This window comes from Vicugna pacos, chromosome 6 (genome assembly GCF_048564905.1).
Source record: "Vicugna pacos chromosome 6, VicPac4, whole genome shotgun sequence".
Lineage (NCBI taxonomy): Eukaryota > Metazoa > Chordata > Mammalia > Artiodactyla > Camelidae > Vicugna > Vicugna pacos.
This window is the reverse complement of record NC_132992.1, coordinates 51,610,108-51,626,496: the sequence shown is the minus strand read 5'-3', so window position 1 is coordinate 51,626,496 and position 16,389 is coordinate 51,610,108. Positions and strand designations below refer to the sequence as shown.

Below are 16,389 nucleotides of genomic sequence, written 5' to 3'. Positions count from 1 at the left end.
GAATGTCCTCAGAAGAATTTATATATACTCAGAGGAAGGAAAGTGAAATAAAACACCAAGGGGAAGGGTGGAAACCATTTTCATTTGTATGTTTCCTGGTTTTGTTTTGCTTTCCTCAGTACCACAAGCACTGCCCTGTGTAAACAATGCTTTCATGAAAAGGCTGTAAACTAAATTACAACTAACTCTACTGGACCTGTGGTATCTAAATAAATCAAAATGTTATCCCAGCCATGCTTTATACTATTAAAATATCCTTTATATACAGTCTAGTGTATGAGAAAAAGGTAAGCACAAAAAAGTGCTGACTTTTCACAGAACTCATGTTTCCTTCAAACTGAGTCTTATGTACCTTTTAAAGAATCAATGTCATTTGAAAGAGAAGATTGTGGAGGTTATACAATCCACCCAATGTCTTCAATACCTTTAGGACAAATCCACTTATCTTGATGGTATAGAGACATTTTGTGCCTTAGAACAGTACTTGGCATTTTGTATGAGTCATATATATTTGCTCAACATAAACAGAAAAAGTAACTTTTAGTTTAGGCAGTCTAGCATACTTTTATTATTCTAACTGAAAATCTCCCAAGATAGTCGTTAAGAAACATTTATATGTTATAAACATCATTAGAGTCTTGAAAAGTATCTTGATTGGAAGCCCTTCTACAGACAACTTGTGAGTCAAAAGAAAACAGAAAATTATAATACAAATATTTTAAATGTCATTAAATAGACATTTAAAAAAACAAAAAAATCACAGATAGCATCTTCTTATAAAACTGTTATATGTAACCATTAAAAATCCTGCTGCGGGAGGTAATAGGGACAAATTAAGAGGGAGGCTCTCTCACTCACACTAATTCCCACAGTGACAATTCACACTCCTCCATACCTTTGAAGAACCAATTTTCCTCTCCATCAGCTCCTCAAAGGAGATCTAAAGGTGCTTGTTGCATGATGCTCTTCTCTAGTATAGTGATTGGTCTTCCAGTGGATTCATAACCCACTGGGTCAGTAACATACATGACATCCTGGCTCTATGACTGATCTAAGACAATGTTCACAAAACTTTCCAGGTGCTAAGAAATCACCTATTAACAATACTGCTTTCCAGGCCTTTCTCCGGGAAATTCAGATTGGGTGGGTCTGTGATGGGGCCTGGGAATTGGTATTTTAATGAATCTTCTGATTGGGAAATTTTGAAATGTCTTACTCTAAAGCCATGCTTCTCAAACTTTGCCCTGGGGGAATTAAAAACTCCAAATACTGAGGCCCCACTCCATACCAATTAAATCAGAATCTCTGGCAATAGGAAACAGGCATCAGTGTTTTTTTTTTTGTTTGTTTTTTGTTTTTTTTAATTCTGAGGATTAGCAGCATCAGCCTCATTTGAGAGCTCATTAGAAATGCAGAATCTCAGACTCTATTCCAGGCTTACCTATTCTTTATAATCAGATTTTTCATTTTAGCAGAGTTTGCAGGTGGTTGTTATGCACGCTAAAATTTAAGAAGCACTACTGGGTGGGATTCTGATCCAAGCCAGGCAAGGGTTTCTCTAAATTGAGCTGGGAAAGAACTTCCTCTGTGGTGAAGGTGGAAGAATATGGCCAGCAAGATTCATTTCTACCCTTCCTATGATTTGAACATGTGATCTGATGTGTTAAATTTTTTCCTGCAGACACAAAAAAAGTTGTACTTCAGTAAGCTTCTTCTAAAACCACCTTCATTCAATTAAAAAGTACTAATACTTCATAGTGAACCACTGAGGCCCGTTCTGTTTAAAGATGTGTTACTTTAAGTTTTAAAACTTTCTTATTTGTTTGAAATTAAATGACTCCCTTGACCTTACATTCTTTCTCAATTTCCTATCTTTGAAAATGCACATGTAACTTTGTGGCCTCCTCATATATTTTCAAGGTGCTGAAAGTATATTTTTCCTGGGCTTGCTCTAAAACTTACTCATTGAGAGATCACTTCTCTCCCACCACGCTCATACACCAGTACAATGGGAGTTGGGAATAATGACTATTAGAGTATTCTTTTGTTTTGTGGCATAAATGGATTTGTAAGTATATAGAGTCTGAATATTTTTAAAATTGGGGGGGGATTAAAAACCCTTATTGTTACAAAAGCATAATTAAAGATAATGAATGAATTTAAGTGTGTGTTTCCATTGCGGTAACACAAAATAAATCCTTGGGATGGTGACTTAATATCATTGGCAAGCTGCTTTCAAACGATTTAATTCAAGTGGAAAAAGTATTTGAGGGAGAGTGCTGCTGCAGTTCTTTGTTGGGTGGCTTCTGTGAGCCAAATAAATGTTAGGACCTAGAAGAAGTTATGACAAAGTGGTCAGCAAGCTACCGGCCTGGGGGGCCAGCCACCACAACTTTGCCAATAAACCTGACTAAAGATTGGAAAACACATCTACCAGTGTGATGAAGGACAGGAAATCTCCTGAGATCTGAATGAGAAGTGGGATATTGAAGCAATGTAGTTTCCACGTGTTTTCCTTGTTCTAGATTCCCTGACGGATGCTCCGTTCCAGAGGCAGCAGCATAAGCACAGACTACTGGCCTATCCCTGTGGCCTTCACAAAGCCCCAGACATCCTTTTTTTCCCTTTGGTATACTTCCCACCTGACTTCTTAGACATCATGAATGAGTACTCATTAGATTCACAATAACAGTGTACAGAAATATTTAATTTTCATCCTGCAGAGAGAACTTACTGTTCTGATCTTCTAAATATGTTTTGTACTTTGTGCCTAAAGGACCCAAGACTGGTGTGAAATAAGGTAGGTCAGATCAGGTCATTACATGAGGTCCTACTGAGGCATTTTGCTACAGAGACATGGAGAAAAGTGTTTTTGTTTTTGTTTTCCTTGGACAGATAAAGAACGAAGGTGATATACTTCATACAAGTGGTTCTGCTCATATAGGAAACCCCAAGAGCCAACGCTCAAACTTGGCAGACAAAAATATACCACCGTGTCTTGTTTTGCTTTGTTTATTTCTTCTTTATCTTTTAGATTGTTGCTTAACTTTTAATAACCTTGTAAAATTGTTTCCCTTAAATCAGTTAAATTCCTACCATAACAAATTCTAGTCTCCTACTTTATCTTCTTTTAAGTAACTGATTCTTCTAAGTAATTATAGATATACTCTGTTAATAACCACTTTTAATTTACATTTTTAGGAATTCTGTCCATCAGTGAAATATTACCAACATTTTACCATATTTTGAAAGTATTATAGGGAATTCTGTCAGCAAGATGATGGAGTGGGAGGTGTTAGACCCTCCTTCCACCCACAATCTTAGCAACAATTCGTGAACAAATGCCATTCCTGAGAAGTCAGAAAATAATCTGAAGGCACCTACCCCTCAGAAGGATGCAAAACTAGACTGAGCTGGTAGGGAGATTCGGGACACCTTCTTGCCGGACTCTTCCCCTGGCACACTGCCATATAACGAAGAAGAGACCTTCCCCCTCCCCCAGCTCCCAGTCTCACTAGGGGAGGGAAGGAATGGTTCACATGTTCAGTTACCCAGACATTTCTGAGGGGGCTCCTCAGAGGTCTTGCTTCTGAGTTGCCAGTCTTGGAGTTCTGACAGGTCTGGCACATCTTAGCTGCCTGCGGGGGCAGTAGCTTAGGCTGGCAGATGCCATTGATCCTGTCCCCTGGCACAGCACAGAGTGAATGGACAATAGTTGCCTACTTCTTCCTGATGAGGGAAAGAGTTGGTAGAGTCCCTCATTGGTAGGGATATTCCCCTATATGAGGTTGGTCCATGAAGACAGAGTGGGTGAACAGATTTAAAAAACAAACAAAAACCCAAGACCCAACTATATGCTATCTGCAAGAAACTTAGTTTAGATTTAACTCACATAGGCTGAAAGTGAAGAGATGGAAAAAAACATTCCATGCAAATAGCAACTAAAAGAAAGTGGTGGTGGCTATACTTATATCACACAAAATAGACTTCAGAGGTCAAGACTTTAACAAGGAAAAAATAAGGATATTATATACTGATAAAACAGTCAATTCTCCAGAAAGATAAAACAATTATAATTGTATATCCACCCAGTATCAAAGCACCTAAATATACATTGATGGCTATGAAGAAAGAAATATACAACAATAAAATAATAATAGGAGACTTCAGTACTCCTTTCAAGAATGGAAAGAACATCAAGATAGAATATTAATAAGGAAACAAGAAACTTGAATAACACTATAGATCAAATGACCATAAAAGACATATTCAATTCTACTAAAGCACACACAGATCTTTCTCTAGAACAGATTACAAGTTAGATCACAAAACATTTTTTAAAAAATTTAAGAAGATTGAAATTATACCAATTATTTTTTCCAAGCACAATAGAATGAAACTTAGAAATCAAAGTGAAAATGAAATGGAAAATTCATAGGTGTGTGGAAATTAAATGATACACTCCTAAACAACCATCAGGTCAAAGAAGAAATAAAAAAACAGACTAGAAAATACCCTGAGACACACACACATAAAAACTCCCCAATACACCAAAATTTACGGTATGCAGCGAAAGCAGTACTTAGAAGAAAGCTTGTAGTGATAAATGTCTACACTAAAAAAGAAGAAAGATCTCAAACCAACAGCCAAACATTACACCTCAGGAACTAGAAAAAGAAGAGAAAACTAAAAAGAAAATTAGCAGAAATAAATAAATAAATATTAAAGCAGAAATTTTAAAAATAAGCTTAAAACAAAAGAAAATCCATGAAATAAAGTTGGGTTTTTTGAAAAGATAAACAAAACTGACCAACCCTTAGATAAACTAAGACAAAGAGAGAAGACTCAAATAAATCAGAAACAAAAAGAAATTCTAATACTACAAAAATGATTCACAAGAGACTGCTATGAACAATTATATGCCAGCAAACTGAATAACCTAGGTGAAATGGATACATTCCTAAAAACACAAAACCTACTGAGCCTAAATTGGGAAGAATTAGAAAGCCGGAGCAAACCCATAATTAATATAGAGGTTAAATAAGTTATTTAAAAAAGTCAAAGAAATGCTGAGAACCGAATAACTTCATTGGTGAATTCTATCAAACATTTGAAGAATAATAAAGGAAACTACTTCTCAAACTCTTCCAAAAAACTAAAGAGGAGAGAACACTTTCAAACTTACTTTATGAGGCCAACATTATCACGATACCAAAGCTAGACAGAACTACAGACCATATCCCTGATAAATATAGATGCAAAAATTCTCAAAAAAAAAAAAATCAGGAACCAGAATCCAACAGCATAGTAAAAGTATCATACACCATGGCCAAGTGGGGTTTATTACTGGGGTGCAAGAACTGTTGAATATATGAATATCTACTAAGGTGATACATCACACTAACAGAATAAAGAATAAAAATTATAAGTGTCCCAATAAATGCAGAAATACTAATGGACAAAATTCATGACTAATTCACTGACACCCTTTCATGATAAAAACTGAACAAACAGGAACAGAAGAATATTTTCCCTACCTAATAAAGACCATATATGATGAATCCACAAATAACATCATACTTGATGAAGAATAACTAAAACTTTTCCTCTAAGACCAGGAACAAGGCAAGGATGTCCACTGTCACCACTTCCAATCAGGGTAGTGCTAAAAGCCCTAGCCAGATCAACTAGGCAAGAAAAAGGAATAAAGAAGCATCCAAATTAAAAAGGTAATAATAAATTGTTCCTGTTTGCCGGTGATATAATCTTATATATAAAAACCCTAAAGACTCCATAAAAAACTTACTATAACTAATGAATGAATTCAGTACATTTTAAGGATAAAAAGAAACACAAAAATACCAGTTGAATTTCTTGATATTAAGAGTAAACTATGTAAAAATAAATTAGGAAAATAATTTCATTTACAATAGCACCAAAACAAATAAAATACTTAGAGTAAACTAAAGAGGTGACAGATTTGAATACTGAAAACTACACAACATTGGTGAAAGAAATTAACAAGACACAAACAGAAAGATGTCTCATATTCATGGATTAAAAGACTTAATCTTAAGATGTCCATACTATCCAAAGCAATGTACAGATTCAATGTAATTCATATTGAAATCCCAGGGGCATTTTTACAGAAACAGAATAAAAATGAAATAAAAACAAAGAAGTTCCAATAACTAGTAAGGTACTGGACTAAAAACAAACTTACAGACCAATAAACAGAATAGAGGATCCAGAAATAAACTCATGCATCCCATGCATGTGAAGTCAAATGATCTTTGACAGCGACACACAATGGGGAAAGAATAGTCTTCAGCAACAGTAGTGCCTGGGAAACTGGAAAACTGTGTGCCAAAAAGAGAGAGAGAGAGAGAGAGAGAGAGAGAGAGAGAGAGAGAGAGAGAGAGAGAGAGAGAGAGAGAGAGAGAGAAACTGGCCCCTTATCTTATACCACATACAAAAATCAAACCAAAAATGTATTAAGGACTTAAAACATAAGACCTAGAACTATAAAACTCATTAAAGAAAACATAGGGGGAAAGTTTTGTGATATAGGTTTTGGCAAAGATTTGATGGCTATGACACCAAAAGCATAGACAATCAAAATAAACAAGTGGACCTACATCAAACTAAAGAGCTTCTGTACAGCAAAGGAAATAATCAACAAAGTGAAGGCAATGGGAAAAACTATTTGAAAACCATATATCCAATGAGGGGTTAATATCTAAAATATGTAAGAAATTCCTATAACTTAATAGTTCAAAAAAACCCTGATAAAACAATTTAAAAAATGGAATAAGAGTATATATATGAATTTTCTGCAAAAAACCCTTAAAAACAGCTAACTTATATAAAAATGCTTAATGTACTAATTATCAGGGAAATGTAAATCATAGCCACAATGACATAAATACCTTGCATCTGTCAATATGGTTATTATCAAAAAGTAGAAGACAAAAGAACGAACTAAGACTAAGGTTAGCAGAAGGAAGGAAGTAATAAATATCAGAGCAGAAATAAGTGAAACAGAGGTCAGGAAAACAATAGAAAAGGTTAACCAAACTAAGAGTTTCTGTTCTTTGAAAAAAATAAACAAAATTGACAAGCTTTTAGCTAAACTAACCAAGGAAAAAAAAAAGACTCAAATGAACAAAGTTATAAATGAAAAAGGAGACAAGTGATACTACAGAAATACAAAAGATCTTAAGAGGCTACTCTGAACAACTATATGCCAACAAACTGGACAACCTAGAAAACTGAAAATTTCTTGGAAACATATAAACAACCAAGACTAAATCAGGAATAAACAGGAAATGTGAAAAGACCAATTAGTAATAAAAAGAGTGAACCAGTAATAAAAAATTTCCCAGCAAAGAAAAGCCCAGAACCAGACAGTTCCACTGATGAATTATAGTAAACATTTAAAGAAGAATCAACACGAATCCTTCTCAAATATTTCAAAAACACATACAACTTAACAGCAAAAAATATATATGCAGTTTAAAATGGGCAAAGGACCTGAATAGACTTTTTCCAAAAAAAGATATACAAATGACTAACAGGTACATGAAAGACGATCAACATCATTAGTTATTAGAGAAATGCAAATCAAAACCACAATGAGATATCATTTCACACCTGTTACAATGTCCATAATCAAAAAGACAAAAGATAACCAATGCTGACAAGGATGTGGAGAAAAAGAAATCTCACATTGTTGGTGAGATTATAAACTATAGTCACTATGGGAAACAGTAAGGAAAAATGAAAAATAGAACTATCTGTCACCTCACACCAGTCACATTGGCCATAATTTGAAAGTCCACAAATGATAAATGCTGGAGAGGATGTGGAGAAAAGGGAAACCTCCTACATTGCTGGTGGGAATGTAGTCTGGTGTAGCCATTATGGAAAACAGTATGGAGATTCCTCAAAAAAATAAAAATAGACTTGGTCTATGATCCAGCAATCCCACTTCTGGGTATATATCTGGAGTGAACTCTAATTTGAAATGATACTTGCACCCCAATGTTCATAGCAGCACTATACACAATAGCCAAGGCATGGAAGCAAGCTAAATGTCCATGAACAGATGAATGGATAAAGAAATTGTGGTATATTTATATAATGGAATACTAATCAGCCATAAAAAAGAAAAATGCCATTTGCAGCAACATGGATGGACCTAGAGATCATCATTCTAAGTGAAATAAGCCAGAAAGAGAAAGAAAAATGTTTTATGGTATCACTCATATATGGAATCCAAAAGGAAAAAAAAAAAAGGACACTATGAACTCATCTACAAAACAGAACAGACTAACAGACATAGTAAACAATCTTATGGTTACCAGGGAATGGGGGTGGGAAGAGATAAATTTGGGAGTTTGAGATTTATAAATGTTAGCCACTATATATAAAAATAGATTAAACAAAACATTTCTTTGGTGTAGCACAAGGAACTACATTCAATATCTTGTAATAACTTTTAATGAAAAAGAATATAAAAATGAATATATATATATATATATATATATATTACTGGGACATTGTGCTGTACACCAGAAACTGACAGACTGTAACTGACTGTACTTCAATTAAAAAACAAAAAAAAACAAGTAGAACTATCATACGATCCATCATTTTCACTCCCGTGTATTTATCTGAAGAAAACAAAAGCACTGACTCATAAATATTTATGCACCCCCATGTTCATTCCAGCATTATTTACTATAGCCAGTCTACGGAAGCAACCCATGTGTATCAACCGATGAGTGGATAGAGATGTGGTAGATATATATACGACAGAATACTGCTTGGCCACAAAGAAGAGGAAATTCTGCCATTTGCAAGATTGTGCATGAACCTTGAGGGCATTATGCTAAGTGAAATAAGTCACACAGAGAAAGACAAATACAGTTTGAGCTCACTTATATGTGGAATATTAAAAAAACAAACTCATAGAAAAAGAGATCAGACGTGTGGTTGCCAGAGGATGGGGATGAGAGTAGGGGGATTAAAAAAAGGTGGTCAAAAGCTACAAACTTCCAGTTTTAAAATACATAAGTACTAGGGATGTCATGTACAACATAATGATTATAGTTAACACTGCTGTATGATATATATAAAAGCTGTTAAGAGAATAAATCCTATGAGTTCTCATCACAAGGAGAAATTTTTTTCCTCTTCTTTTTATTGTGTGTGTGTGTGTGTGTGTGTGTGTGTGTATATATATATATATATATGCATATATATACATGAGATGAGATGTTGGATGTTAATAAACTTATCAGTTATCATTTCATAATTTAAGTCAAATTATTATGCTGTACACCTTAAACCTATATAGATGTATGTAAATTATATCTTGATAAAAGTGGAAAAATTCCAAAAGACAAAAAATATTCAAGGATGTGCAGAAAGTGGAAACCTTGTACACTGCTGAGAATGCAAAATGGTGTAGCCACTATGGAAAACAGTATGGAAATTCTTCAAGAAATCAAAAAATGTAACTACCATACGATCCAGCAATCCCAACTTCTGGGTACTTAACTGCAAAGAAATCAGGATCTCAGAGAGATATCTACACTTCTATGTTTATTACAGCACAGTTGACAAGAGCCAGTATTTGGAAACAGCCCAAATGTCTGCTGAAAGATGAACAGATAAAGAAACTGATGTATGTAGAGCTGATCAGGTTCGAACTGCACAGGTCCATTTATAAAAGGATTTTTTAAATAGATACCTACTACAGTACTATACGATTGCTGATTGGTTGAATCCTCAGATGTGGAACTGCACTGTATGTGTGGAGAGCTAACTGTAAAGTTATACTCAGACTCTCAACTGCACAGGTGGCCAGTGCCCCTAATTCCCTGAACTGTTCAAGGGTCAACTGCATATACAATGAAATAGTAATCAGCTTTTTAAAAAAATGAAATTCTGCAAATTACAATTGCATGAGTGAAACTTGAAGACATTATGCTAAGAGAAATAAGCCAATCACAGGAATACAAATACTGCATGATTCCCCTTATATGAGGTATCTAAAAGATTCAAAGTCATCAAAGATTAAAATGGTGGTTGAGGGGAAACAGAGTTACTAACCAAGGTACATGAACCTTCAGAAGCCAAGCAAGATAAACATGCTCTAGAAATCTGCCAAAAAACATTGTACCTATAGTCTACAATCATATATTATACACTTAAATTTTGTTAAGAGGGTAGATTTTATGTTGTATCCTTTCCAAAACAAAACAAAATAATATAGGACAACCCCTTGTTTCTTCTTCCAGAATCTGTAAAACAAAGATGCATTTCCTTATTTATCTTAAAAAAGGGAAGGGCAATTGGGTATCTTTCTTGATATGTATCCTAAGTCCCTCAAAGGATGGGGAAGATACATTGAAAGGCCAAATGATATAATTTGCACTATGTAAAGGCCTCCATTCTGTGGTCCTTGGCTTAAAATCCAAATTGCTAATTTTGATTAAGATTTCCCTCATAATTAAATAAAATCATTATTAACAAGAAAATTAAAAGATAGTCAGATATAGCCTACAGTTTTTTTCATTACTCAAAAATATAGTTAAATCATTGAAGCCCAAGAAATCCTAGCTTTTTATACGTATAACATTATCATCTTATGAGCAACGGGTAGAATTAACTTTGCCTGGTTTAACTTCTGATGTTCCTATTCATTCTTGCCTTTCTTTCATAGGATTAAGTAATTTTAGAAACACTGCATTTAAGGATCTAGATAACTGTGTTTGTTTGATGTCTATTTTATTTTTTATATTTTTTCTGTCTCTTGGGGTTGAAACTAGTTCTGTTTCTTTGACTATGCGAAGCCTCTGCAGGTGAAAAGGTAGTAATTATTAACAAGACTTATGATGGCTATGTAAAAAGCAAGTACCTGCCCCTACCTTAGTGTAGACTGTAAAAATGATTTAACATGGAAACCTAGAAAACTGGCACTGGAGTCTAAGGAGATTATTTACTACCCATCAAGCGTAGTTACTCTAACAAATGTTTTTTTGAGATTTTTTAAAGTATTTCTGGAAGACATTTCCCAATCCCCTGAAAGCTTTATAGTCTTCATGTTTGAGAGCAATAATTTAATATTTTTAAATTCATGGTTCCAAATAATGACAGTAAAGAATATAATTGTAATTTCATGTAAAAATCTCCATCGTCCACAGGGTCCAACACATTGTTATACTTACAGGGGGCTATTTTGTTGATTTTTTTTTTTAAAGTAGTGCCACCTTTGAAAAGCAGATGATTGGAAGGAGACCAAAACAAAAACAAAAAAACCAAAACCCCAAAACCAAACAAAAATAAACCAGATTTACTATTAACACTAAAGTATTCTCACATGCTTTCTCACTTTTAAAGATCCCGGACTTGAGCATGTTACTGTCTTTGCAGTTGACAGAAACATAATAGGTAATTTGCATATTTAGAATCATAGAATACCCGCTGTGGAATTGAACTTTGAAGTCACAAAGGTTAAAATATAGATAAACTGGAATCTAGCGAAGGGAGCAGATGGCCTCAGGTCATAGTTATATTCTTGACAGAGGGAGGAAGAGACTTAAGGACTCCTGACTTCCAGGTCAGTGCCTTCCCCTGAACACCACTTGTGTCAAGATTTTCTAAGACCACCCTAAGATTCAACGATTCACTAGAAGGATCTGCACAATCAGAAATTCACAGTTACAGTTTATTACATAGAAATTAAAATCAGCAAAAGAAAAAAGGTAAACAGGGCATGGGAGAGATCAGCCACAAGCTTCCAGCTGCCCCCTCCCAGTGGAGTCACACAGGTAGTGCTTAATTCTCCCAGCAATGACATGCGACAACACACAGGAAGTACTGCCTACAAGGGAAACTCACCCGACCTGTAAGTGTACAGAGATTTTTCGGATTTATATGAGTTACTCAATCTCTAGTCCTACAGAGATCAAACTAATAGAGCATGGCCCAAGGCCCCCATCCTAAATCATACTATTAATATAAACTGTCCGGCATGGCTCACGACCTGGCTACACAAAGATACTCTCATCACGCAGGGTATCGCAAGGTTTTAGAGATTATCTCCCAGGACCTGGTCAAGGGCCAGTCCTTTCTTTGGAATGTACAGGGTGTGAACAACCCAATTCCACTGAATTATAACCCTTACTGTACAGTGAGCACCCAAACCCTGCTGATTTAACTCTTTCCCGTGTACCACCTAGCATAACTGCTGGCATTGAGACACAGAATTCACAGGGGTCCAGGAACTCTTGGTTTTGACGTTATGTTTTAGGAGATCTTTACTTTTCTTAAGATTCTCATCCAACTAACTATCCAAAAAGGATTTGAAGCAGTTAGAGGAAGAAAAGGGCTTCTACTATGAAGAGTTTTTATCCTTGCAGGCCTGAATGGATACTACTTTCTCAGACTTAACTTCCTCTTGTATCCAGGACATCTTGGCATCAGGCAAGGAAAGACAGAAATGTTAAAGTGATGGCAGATTGGAAGTAGGACTCAAGAAGGTCATCATTCAGTTGTCCTTTCTTTTGAACACAATAAAAAGAACAGGAGTAGGATCTCTAGAATCTCACCAAGCACAATGTTCCTGCTGCAAATTGTGCCTTAAAAAGTTATACATTGCAATCTTCACTTCTTAGGGGATATTATCAGTGGTATGTGCTAGTAAATTTAATAGCCAGCTCTCCAGTGGAGAGAAAGTCTGATTTGAGGTATCTGCTGATTTCTGAGGTGCAGACATTCCCACCACAGCCAATTTCAAGCAACTAATATAAGGTCACTGAATGTGGAATTGGAAAGAAATGTGCATAATAGGCTCTTGCAAACCCAAAGGAATCTGCTCCAGGCCACCACTGGATATGACCGAGTAACTTAGGCATAACTGTCTAAGATTCTAGTGTTTAATTATCCAATATAGATTAAAGATTTCCTATGGCAAGTCTAGCTACTTCTTCACTTGTATTTATGACAAAAATGTATCCTCAACTATCATTAAAGTCCTTATTATATTTTGGACTTTTATTCTCACTTGCACAATAACAGGTGCTTTGGCTCAGCTATATTATAACTGATCTTACTTTAAAATCTAATTTTCTTTTTATTATTGCTTATTTTAAAAAGACAAGTAGATTTAAAATATTATAAAAAACAATCCGAGTCCAAATTTGACCTTTGGAATTTGGGTTATCTGTGGGTCATTGACGTCATCATCTCTAAAAGTAGTCAGAATAAATGTCACAGGCCTAGTAAAAGTTTGCTTCCAAAGACATTAAAGGATGAGAGCAACAGAAATACAATTTTAGGGCTATAGGTTAAGAAAACATTTCACGCTATCGAATTACTTAAGTAAATACAGCTAGAAATCTTTATATCTAGTATAGAAATATAATTCCCTAGAATGAAGGTAATTAAACAGAAAAGAACAAATGTAAAACCTAATAAACTATAAAAAAGAAGAACTGTTTGGGACCGAGGCTAGGACTCCAATCCTCTTTTCATTTGCCAATGTCTCTAATGAGTTTTCCAATTCTTTAATAAGGGAAGACTGGTGATTAAACAAAATCTTCACATAATTGCAAATATTGTAACACATTTTACATCTACCAAATAATTCAATATATCTATATTCAATACCATAAATATTTACTTTTTTTCTTATTTAGTTCATTTGTTTCAACTTTCCTAATAAAAGAATTCCCTCCAGGTGTTAATTTGAAATCACCTAAAGTGAAAATATCAAGTGCAGCCTGGGTGCCAATAAAAGATCCTCCAGTACACTCCAGGCGTACCTTGGAGACACTGCGTGTTCAGGTCCAGACTACAAGAATATAGCAAACAGTGCAATAAAGTCAGTCACATAAATTTTCTGGTTTCCTAGTACATATAAAGGTTATATTTACACCATACTGTAGTCCATTAAGTGCACAATAGCATTGTGTCTAAAAAACAATGAATGGACCTTAATTAAAAAATACTTTATTGCTTAACAAGTCATAACGTTTTGATGGTGGAAGGTCTTGCACTGACGTTGATGGCTGCTGACTGATCAGGGTGGTGGTTGCTAAAGTTTGAGGTGGCTGTGACAATTTCGTAAAATAAGACTACAGTGAAGTTTACCGCATCAATTGACTCTTCCTTTCACAAATGATTCCTCTGTAGCATGCAATGTTGTTTGACAGCATTTTACCCATAGCAGAATTTCTTTCAAAATTGGGAAGTGTATTATTCTAAATCCTTTATTGTCATTTCAACAGTCTACACAGTATCTTCACCAGGAGTAGATTCTATCTCAAGAAACCACGTTCTTTGCTCATTCATAAGAAACAACTCATCATCCATTAAAGTTTTATGAGATTACAGCAACCCTGTCACATCTTCAGACTCCACTTCTAACTCTAGTTCTCAAGCTATTTCCACCACATTCGTAGTTAATAAAATTTAGTATATATGTGTTTTTACGTACTCAGGTAGTGACCTATACACCATGATTCCTTTTGTGTGATTATTATACTACAAAGATGTCATCAATTATTTTCTGATGAAACACTAAACAGCAGATAATAAAGCACATATAATATTACTTGTGTCCATTTTGGTTTTCTCCTAAGAACTTTATCCAGGTATTAGGCTACTCCAGACCTTTACCCAGACCTTGGTTACTCTGATGGCTTTATTTCCCTTTTTTCTGTACCATGTATCTCTATCATTCCATATTTACTCACAACTCAAGATTTTTTTTTTTAAAGGATCAGAGCAGATTTCTGGAGATAAATGGGCTTTGCAAGAGCTATTACTAAAAGATCTATTGTTCATAACTGAACACTGTCATTTAGTTTGCAGTTTCTATTAATATTACAATGGTTTTAAATTAATATAAGTATTAGTATTAACATTTTAAGAAAATAAACTGCACCAACTTCTCTCACGAAATAATTTTGTGAAAAACCCAATCTCAATTATTTGACAATTTCAAATGCCTTTTGAGTTTTCTTAAGAAATATACAATTGCAACTGGAAGGAAGCAGTATCATTCTTCTGGAAAAACAAAACTTTATGTGTACACTTTATAAAGTGGTACACATGTGACTGCTTCTTCAAAGGTATCCAGTATCTTCCTCTGGAATATACATGAAAAAAAATCAAAGCCATTCTAGACATTTTTAATTTTCAGCTTCCAAGAATATGTCAGGAAAGTGAAAACATTCCTGTCTGCATCCACTGAATACGTGTGCATGCTCCACTGGCAGTACCATCTGTGATTAACAGCACCAATGCAAGAAGATACAAGGTTTTGCACAGTAACAAGGAGTAGATTCATACAGAGGACTGATGAGATGTTTTTCCTCCCATCTTTCAAAGGCAACTTTTCTTTAAAAGGAAATACTTTGTTGCATTACCAATTTGGTTGTATTAATTTTTGAAGGTATGTGGATGAGCATACATCGTCCAAATACGAAGTGCCTGTCATTGTGCTGTAATCAATGTCTTAGTCTTTGACGCCTTTCAGGTCTCGCAATGCCATGTTAAATGGCAGATTAACAGTGTCAAAAATCACTTCTGCCACACCTATATCACAAAGCACAAAAAAGAAAAGGTCCAGAGCCAAAAGGCCAGTTTCTGCTTTGAATACATTTCACATTAATCAGTGATTATGAAATAGAGTCAAGGGGCCCATGCAACTTGGTCAGTATATTTCCTTCATTAGTGTAACCCATTCTTTCTGAAACCACTGTATCAGACCATGAAAGTGGCAACAATGCATGAGGAATCTTTATTAAATTGTTAAGCGCTTGAGTCTGACTTTCAATGTTTTATGGTTAAATTTCCCTTGTCTACTTGCAGCTGGAGGAAAGTGCCTTGTAAACCAAGGAGTGAGGTAGAAATGATGAATTCCATTTGCTAGAACTATTAGTCTTAAAATGCTTTCCACCGCTGCTCCAAAAATCTAAAAATGCAGCCAAAGATAAGAAATTTCAGATATTAGTCTTTGATTCTATGCAAGAGATTTCATGGCTTGAATTAAAAGGCTATTATCTGCAAGCCAAATATCATATTTTGAAATATTAAATGGCCTAATTTTCATCTTTTTATGGATTTGTGAAGTATCTTTATGGGATTCCTACCAGTTAATTCAAGAAGCGAGCTCACCAGCTAAAGCTTTAAATATTTTACTTTCATTATAGCATATACATAGGTCTGACAGGAAACTTGCACAAGCACTGCTGATGTTCATCAAACACTAGATATGTATAAGAATTAACATTTTGCAGGGGCCCCAGGAGACTGAGCTTTAGCTAAAATGAGCCTGTGATTTTTGGTCTTTCTCTAGTCCTCACTTGGTTC

At 34.9% G+C, this 16,389-nt stretch overlaps 1 long non-coding RNA gene across 5 annotated transcripts in view; it reads right to left on the bottom strand.

The window, feature by feature from the left end:
- The window catches only part of LOC140696911 (uncharacterized), a 284,041-nt gene that overhangs the window by 19,335 nt on the left and 248,317 nt on the right, over nt 1-16,389 (bottom strand). For 4 of the 5 annotated variants that reach the window (XR_012073574.1, XR_012073576.1, XR_012073575.1 and 1 more), the window contains one exon: nt 9,566-9,662. This is a non-coding gene — a long non-coding RNA (uncharacterized lncRNA). The remainder of the gene's footprint in view (nt 1-9,565; nt 9,663-16,389) is intronic. The other variant, XR_012073577.1, reaches the window with a different exon arrangement.